This window comes from Misgurnus anguillicaudatus, chromosome 18, assembly GCF_027580225.2.
Source record: "Misgurnus anguillicaudatus chromosome 18, ASM2758022v2, whole genome shotgun sequence".
Lineage (NCBI taxonomy): Eukaryota > Metazoa > Chordata > Actinopteri > Cypriniformes > Cobitidae > Misgurnus > Misgurnus anguillicaudatus.
Genome location: NC_073354.2, coordinates 37,404,520 through 37,413,205, shown reverse-complemented (window position 1 = coordinate 37,413,205; position 8,686 = coordinate 37,404,520). Strand labels below are relative to the sequence as shown.

The window sequence follows — 8,686 nt, the reverse complement described above, 5'->3', positions numbered from 1 at the left end:
TTTTATGTGAGAAAAATATTGTTGTGGGCAACTAGGGGGCATTGAAGTGAAAAAGTTTGGGAACCACTGCCATGGGCTTCATCAAACTTCCAAGGGGGCCTTGAGATTACATAAAATGACAAAAAAATAAAACCAAGAAGCATTAAAACAAGCTAAAACAACTAAAAGCATTATATGATTACTTAAAGGTTTTTTCTTAACGAATATACATCTTAAACTGTCAAAAAAGGTTGGATCCACTGCTGTCAAACACAAACTGACCCCGCTTGTCAAAGCAAGTTTTTTTTTTTTATTGTGCATTACAGTGCACCTATTTCATTGCTAAAAACATTTTGTGTATTTGATTTAATACATTGTGTTCGCGTGGTTTATGGCTAAAAAACACATTATTTTCCACATACTGTAAATTTTTTAACTCTCTTCCTGAAACGCACGGATTTGAAATGTGCCGCTCCTTACCATGTTTGAAAGATTCGCTCACAATGTAATGCTAACAGAAGTTAACTTACAGGCTGTGAGTCTAAAGTGGGAGGAATTATAATAATGTCGGTCTTGTCTACATCACCAATCCCAGGAAGTAAACTGTTGCTTACAATCCGTGTTGTAGTCCAAGAAAAGAGATTTAAGTTGGAGACGATAATTGGCGTCATCGTTTACTTTGGGATCTGTACCTTTTGCTTGTTGTTAACGTGTACTTATACACACTTACACACCAAAGGAAATGTATGAAATCATGAATCGGACGATAGGTGCTCTTTAACAGACAATTACAATAAGGCAGAAACATAATATAAAGTAAAATAACAGTCTCAATGAACAAATCACAGTTTTAAGAAAGTACCCTTACAAAAATAAACCATGCTTTTACTACAGTTAAAACCAAAACACCATTGTATTCAAAAACCATTGTTAAAACATGGTTACTATAGGGTTTTGCTAATAGTAATCAATACAAAAAAAAAAAAAAACATGGTTACTTTACCACAAAAGACATGGTTAATTTAAACATGAAAAAAATACATAAACAAAAAGTTAAAATAAAAACGCAGACATCAAGTTTCTTCTAATCATTTCAAGTCCTTTGGGTTAAATAACCTTCTACCGCTTTTCAGTTTTGCTTTACTTAAAAAATTACAGTAAATCCAAAATTATTTTTGAAACAGAAAACATTTGCTTTATTTTCATATATTTACATTTATGCACGTCAAATTTCCCCATTATAAACAAATTATTCAAAAGAAATGAGTGTACCAAAATTTTTATCATTTTTAGAGAAATGAGATATCAGAGCTTTAAGACACTCATACCAGACCAACAAGCATTAAACATTCAATTAAAATTAAATTAAAATTAAATTAAAGCATTGAACAGTCAAAAAACAAATGTACTGTTGTTTCAGTCTCAGAATCACAGAAAGTGATATTCAAAATGATTGACAGCGCAGAAAGTGTTTTCTGATTGGCTAATAGCTCTGACTGGCTCACCTTGATTTTTTTACACGTGAGGTTTCTCCACTACGGATATCTCCATTATGTTTTACTGAAAATATCACAGGTGCCGTAACTGGGACATTTGGTTCCTTTCAAACGAAAGATTGTGTAAATATTTTATAATCCTTGTAAAAATCAAATCATGCATCTCTTGGTATGTTTATTTGTCAGCAGAGGGCGCTTTTTAATGACTTATATGACCACAGAGGAGAAAATGGACGCTATCCATGTAAGTAAAATAAAGCACAGATGAACTTTACATTGTTAACTTTGATCGGATGATAGATTAGTGGTTTATTATCTGGTCTAAGAGTCTATTATAGGTTCATACACCAGAAAGAAAGATTCATTGACTGTCTGTCACCATTAAATGTGATGTTATTCGGCATATGTTCACTTATGGATGTTTCAGTCACGTGACAAATGAATATAATGGTAAATAGATAGTAAGAGTCTGTTTGTATTGTCTGGACTGTGTGTAGGGGTTTAAATTCTTTGACTACACAATAAACACTGATCTCTGTCTGTAATGAATGAACAATCTGTTTCATTGCCATACATTAATCTACATATATTATAACGTGTATTAATGTAATATTATGAATGTTTGAGGGCTGTCTACAGTATGACATAAACCACACCAGCAAAACTCGTCAAGTTTAAAGAAACTGAGCATTTATCTTACCAAGATTTACATATTTACATGAAAAAATGAACCTTACAACAATGACATGTGTTTTTGGTTTGCAATGACATCAATGATGACAGAACTTAAATTTTAAACTCATTTTTGAATCAACTTGTACTGGTGGTTATAGGCGTATACTGTATGTGAATGTGTTGTTGTTGTTGTGCTTTTCTACGTCTCATGTCTGTCCTTCAGTATTTTATTGCTATCTTTAATGTCCCTCCTATAATAAATGTTTTGCAGATGAACACACACCTAAAGGCAACACTAAAGTCTTGTTGTCAAACATCTTTACAATGGAAGCAGAACTATAAACACAAGAAAAACACAATGTCATTTCTAACACCTCTCTGTCAGTGTTTGGTATTTGTTGTCATGTTTGTGACACTTTTTCAAGACCACAAGAAAGTCAATAACTGTCTTCAGGCTACAGTGTTTCTCATAGTAAAAGATCTGTGATCACTTGTATTTTGTTTACATGTTATAAACTTGTAGTAAACATTTTAAACAACAATAAAACACAATATCTTACAGTACTGTAAGTACTTTGCACAAAAGAATGGGGGAAAATAATAATAGCGTTTTTACATTGCAACACTTATTGATGATTTTCCCTCAATATTCTTATTACCATTTTTATCTGGTAATTCTGCATTCTTTTATTTTATACCATATTCTGATTGGTTAAAAATGTTCCTCGGCTATGCATTATTTTTCAATAAACACACACCTGACCTGTCAAATGTTTTAAAGGCGACGTTTCACAAGACGTTTATGTGAAGTACATAAGAGTACATACGTGAAGTAGATTTTATTTATTATTTAAGACTTTTATGTGAAGTACATAAGAGTACATATGTGAAGTAGAATTTATTATTTTAACATGTTAAAATTGACACTTTGTATGTGTGAGCAAAACATTTTTTGTTTTTATGTAATATTATGCAGTAATGTGTCCTTTAAAATGCAAATAAGCAGATTTTTGCAGTAAATGGCAGTGTTGTGGTTGGATAGTGCAGATTAAGGGGCGGTATTATTATAATAAGACCCCCTTCTGACATCACAGAGGGAACCAAATTTCAATTGACTATTTTTTTACATGCTTGCAGAGAATTTTAAGTTTACCAAAACTTATTTACCGGGTTGATCTTTCTCACACTTTCTAGGTTGATAGAAGCACTGGGGACCCAATTATAGCACTTAAATATGGAAAATTACAGATTTTCAGGATATTTTCCCTTTAAAAGAACCACCAGAGCAATGTCTGGTAACCATGGTATAAGAGGAATAATTGACTCTGGTCTTTTGAATAATATAAGAAATAATTGACGACGGGCCATTGAATTATAAGAAAATAATGCACACCGAAGGTGGTAATGCCGTTACACTGTGGGTGTGCATTATTTTCAAATAATTCAAAGGACTGGAGTCAATTATTTCTCTTATACCACGGTTACCACAAACATTGCTCTGGTGGTTATTATAAGACATTTGACAAGTTAGGTGTGTGGTTATCAAATAATAATCCATACCCATGGAACATTTCTCAACTAATCAGAATACAGCTTTAAACAGACCCGTGGTATAATCAAAAATAATGCACATCCGAGGTGTAACAGCACTTTGCTTTGCATCATCATGCAGCATTACCACCTTGGGTGTGCATTATTTTTGCATAATTCAATGGCCTGTCGTCAATTATTCCTTACCATGAGGTTGTTAAATGCTTCATTCTGATTGGTTGACAAACATTCTAAGGGTGTGCATTATTTTTCAGTAAAGTAGCTCCACACTAATGCATGAATATTTAAAAATTCATAAAAAATATTTCAACTATCCCTATCTGATTCACCTGCATACTTTAAATTTCCAGACACAGAACCGTCATTTCTACCCCAGCAACTGCTTTGACTAGTTATGACAGTCTATTCCTCATTTGGCAGAATACCATGTCCAGCTGTCAGCAGGGTTCACGAAGGTCTGTTTCAAACCCCCTTCAGCTGCTAAACGCTATGAGAGACTGAGCGCATGGGTTAAAATTAGCTCTTAGTCAACAAACTACTTCACAGTTGAGAACATAAAGGAGCGCTGGGTCTCTTCACACTGTCTAAACTCTTTCTCCTGTCTGTCTTTCTTTTATCCAGAACGCTGGAAAGGAAAAGAAGAGAACAGAAGTGAAGTCTGATATTCTCTCTCTCTCTTTCTCTCTATCAAGTCATTGTGCTCGCTCACATTTGGATACTGGACAGCACAGTGCAAAAGCACTCAAACGGTCTCGGTTCTGACAGTAAGAGAAGACGACGACGAGAAGATCGATCGGCAGAAGACAGAAAGTGTTTCTCGGTGATGGTTTATTACAGGAACGCTTCAGCTCTGGTGGACGTTTCTCATGTTGATGACATATTTTTAAAAACTTCACTGACTTTGAAGCAAAGTCATCTTCATTGAGCTGATATCTGCAACTTGGGACCACTTGATCACAAACGGTAGGTCACATTATTAAAATTCATCGAATGATTTTCTTATCAGCACATTTGTATTCAAATCTGATGTTTCTTTACTAAAGTGACATTTTGTGTACCTGGACACAAATTATTTTATTCGAAAGATCTTTTAAATTTATTCATGTAGTTGTGATGTAGAGGATTTAGAAACGAATACAATGATTTGAAGTCACTATATTTTAACATCAGTAACCTTTTGAGTTTCTAAAGAACTCAGAAACTTTATACACATAAAAATCCTATAGTTAAAAGCTGTTGTGAAGAATTGATTTATGAATGTTTATAAGAGTAAATATTTTAGTTAGACTGCCATAGGATATGTTTTATTTCATGGTGACAATGTGACTGTTGAGTGTAACGTGAGAGGTTTATTCAAGGGTAGATTTACTGAGAGGTCAAAATGTACTCATCCATGTTTTCACTTTATAGGATGTGACTGATGATGGGCACTGACAAAAAAGCCACCTTTAAAATATATATATCATTGCAACATGGGAGCCAATAACATTTCGTGCATTGGATGTAAATGTTGACAGTGATGCGTTTCAATGCTGCCCATCAATACTGAATTTCTTTCGATCAAAGATCTTTAGTTTCATTCTGTTCCTTGTTTTTAATCTTCTTGAATCAATGATAGCTTTATATTATATTCCAGAGAAAGTTGTTTGGACGAATCTTGTGTCTTTTTGGAGGTGGACAGCATCCATCGGCATGCGCTTTTAGTGTATAGAAGATTCTTGTGTGACTTCATTGTGAGAAAGGGTTAGTTTCAGGAAATAATTGCACTTTTAGTTGATATCATTTCCTATAGACTGTGATCTCTGGGGAACAGCGATGTTGACAAAGCCAAAGCCCTTTGAAGTTCACCGTTACTGTCATGATGTCTAAATCAGCCGGTGTGACCTAATATTCCCTCGGAGAACTGTGTAAACATTTCAATTTGTGAAGGACGAGGAGTCTGCTGCTCATATGTCTCTCATGGGAGGTAATAGAAGAAATAAAGTATGTGTTTAAATTCAGGATGAACTTTACAAACAAAGCTGGAATTTAAATCATGTTAGGCTTTAAAAATGACTGCAGTACTGAATCATCACTATACGCTAGGTCGAAAGTTGAACGTTTTTCATTGTATGGTTTGCAAGTATCCAGAAACATGAAAGATAAAAGGAAAATGTTTTTGCATGTTTTGGGAGTTTGTAGTGCGCTGGCAGGGAGTTGCCATCAAGTTGGGTTTAGATCAAAGCATCAGTATGGGTCATTTTATTGGTGGGGCTCAATAGCTCAAGATGACTTTTGACAAATTTGTTCTTTTTTGCGGAAATGTGTTTAGATGCTTCTCTATTGATATGTGATATTAAACACACCAGCTTTAAGAAATAACATCCCGTTTTTTTTTTAATCAGACTCGGTGTTGACTCAATGATCAGCACTTTAGTATTCTAGTTAGTGGTGGTGACCCATGTAGCAACAGTTGTTGTGAATAAAGTCTCTGATTTCTCACACACCTCTCTCGTTCCCATCGGAATGATTAGCCAAACATTTCCCTTGAATCATGGACTGCAGTTAGCACTCATGTCACCGCAGGACTGATAAAACACAGATCATGACATCAGCGCGCTAATTCTGCACGGCCATGTGAGACTCTTACTGTCTGCCTGTCCTTAACATCGTCATAACAACACACACACACACACACACACACACACACACACACACACACACACACACACACACACACACACACACACACACACACACACACACACACACACACACACACACACACACACACACAGAGTTTGTTTGTTTATTTATTAAGTTGGCTTGTTTATGTGCGTAGTTTATTTTTAACTTCCAAACAGATCATATCAATATCGCTCTTGAGTTTATTATGAATTATTACTCACACTTACTTACTGCAGTGACTTTTAAAAGTACCATGTCAGTATATGTAAGCTATAACACTGTTATTAACCCAAATATTGTCTTTATTTACCAAATGAAGTAAACATCAATTAATATTTTGAAGATTTAGACATACTTAAAAAATCTTAGTTCATTTAACTTTTAAGTGAATAAAATTCATTAAACTTAAACATTTGAGTGAAATTAACTTATAACTTATAATCAGTCATGAATTTTCTGTTATAACACTATTTATGACCAGTGGCGGCCAGTGACTTCTTTTTCGAGGGTGCACGATGCAAAGCCGTCATGTGGGGTTCATCAAAAAATGTGTTCGGCACGTCATGTAAACTGATGTGCTTCACGCATCATGTCAAAATAAAGGTTTATGATAAAAGTGACGCTCACATTTGCTAGATACTGGTTTAAACTCATGTGTAATCAGAGTTTAGTGTTAAGTTATTGTCTTGCGAGTATTTTGTGAACGTGAGCGTCTCTTTTATCATAAACCCTTTCGATGTGTGTGCAGCAGGAACTTATTTTGTGTGTGCAGCAGGAACTTATTTTGACAAGACGCATGATACACATGGTTCACATGACGCTTAAACACATATTTTGAATTCACAGCCCTCGTAAGAGAAATCACCGGCCGCCACTATTTATGACATTAAAAGTAATTTAAAGGACAAGTTTGGTATTTTACACTACTTGTCCAAACTTGTCCTTTAAATGAATTAAAAATAGCAAAACTTTGAACTGAATCTTTTTACAGAGCAATTTTACTGAGTTTACTGAACTACTTGCTGAATTATATTGGAAGTTCTAGAAATTTTAAGTTAAAGGGACTGTAAGTAGAATTTTAAGTGCTTTATTAATCAAAATGTCTTTATTCATAAATATGTCCTCGTTGGTGTCCAATGACCTCTGCCAGTGATCTTTTCTTTGTAAGCTAAGAATTTCTTCTCATTACTTACATTGAAAGGGTAAGTCCAAGGAGGCTTCCATGACGTTCTGCAATATTGATAAACTATAATAGCAGAGAGGGACAAAAAGAACTAGCCTACCAACGCATTTCCACAACGCGTTTTCATTCAGAACACGTGAACTACATGAAACAGACAAGGAGATCAGTGAGTACATAACGGCTATCGTAGTTGCAACACACATTTGGAAAAGCAAGGCGCTAGAGAGTACTATTCGTTTGAATGCAAAATACAATTTCACAACTAGATGGGGTAAATCCTACTTATTGCCCCTTTAAATGTTCTCTTGTTTTTGTTCACATTACTTCATTTTTTACGGGCAACAACTGTCCTCCAAGTTTTTAAGGTAAATTCAACTTAATTGTAAATCTTAATTGTGTCAATGCAACCATTTCAGTTGTGAATTTTTCATGATACAGCACAGCCTCGAGTACCTTATTGTTTTAATAAAACAGTTAGTTAGCACACATACAAATATTAAAGATTTTAACACTTTCATTAACTTTCATGTAATCCCTGAGCGACTGTGAACAGTAGGAGAATATTTCACATATGTTTACATTACTAAGGGTGCAGCCGTCATAGCTGTGCTTTATCATAAATAAACCACAGCTATTGACCAATCAAAATCAAGCACTGGAACTGTTACAATTAGTATGATAGCATATATTGAAGTACCGTGGATAGGGCTGCAACTAACGTTTATTTTCATTATCAATTAATCGGGCGATTATTTTTTCGATTAATCGGATAAAAACATAATATATAACATAATATAACATAATATACTTATTATAGCTAAATAAGGCACTAAATTATACTCTTCATGTGTAAGTGTACTTTTAAAAGTGCAAAAGCCACACACTAATAGAGTTTTACTAACATAACCCTTTTGATTTTAATATTTTAAGCCTTAAATAAAAAAGTTTGTGAAGCTTTTAAATAGTAAAACATCGTTAAATGTCAAAACATAAATAAACTAAACAAATCGAGTCTTCACAACGAATTTCATTATTGATTTTAATCGATTTGATCGATAAGTTGGTGAAGTACAGTATTATTGTACCATAGTCCTTTTTTGTAATGAATGACTATTTTACTTTTGCAGGCTTTCTT

The 8,686-nt window shown here is 34.1% G+C and overlaps 1 protein-coding gene across 5 annotated transcripts in view; it reads left to right on the top strand.

Moving 5' to 3' along the window:
- Positions 1 to 1,647: 1,647 nt before the first annotated feature.
- The window catches only part of filip1b (filamin A interacting protein 1b), a 32,867-nt gene continuing 25,828 nt past the window's right edge, over positions 1,648 to 8,686 (top strand). For 3 of the 5 annotated variants that reach the window (XM_073856433.1, XM_073856436.1, XM_073856435.1), the window contains exon 1: positions 4,222 to 4,664. The gene's annotated coding sequence lies outside the window, so the exon portion shown is untranslated. Of the gene's footprint in view, positions 1,720 to 4,221; positions 4,665 to 8,686 lie in introns of those variants that run through there. The other 2 variants (XM_073856432.1, XM_055186033.2) reach the window with 2 other exon arrangements.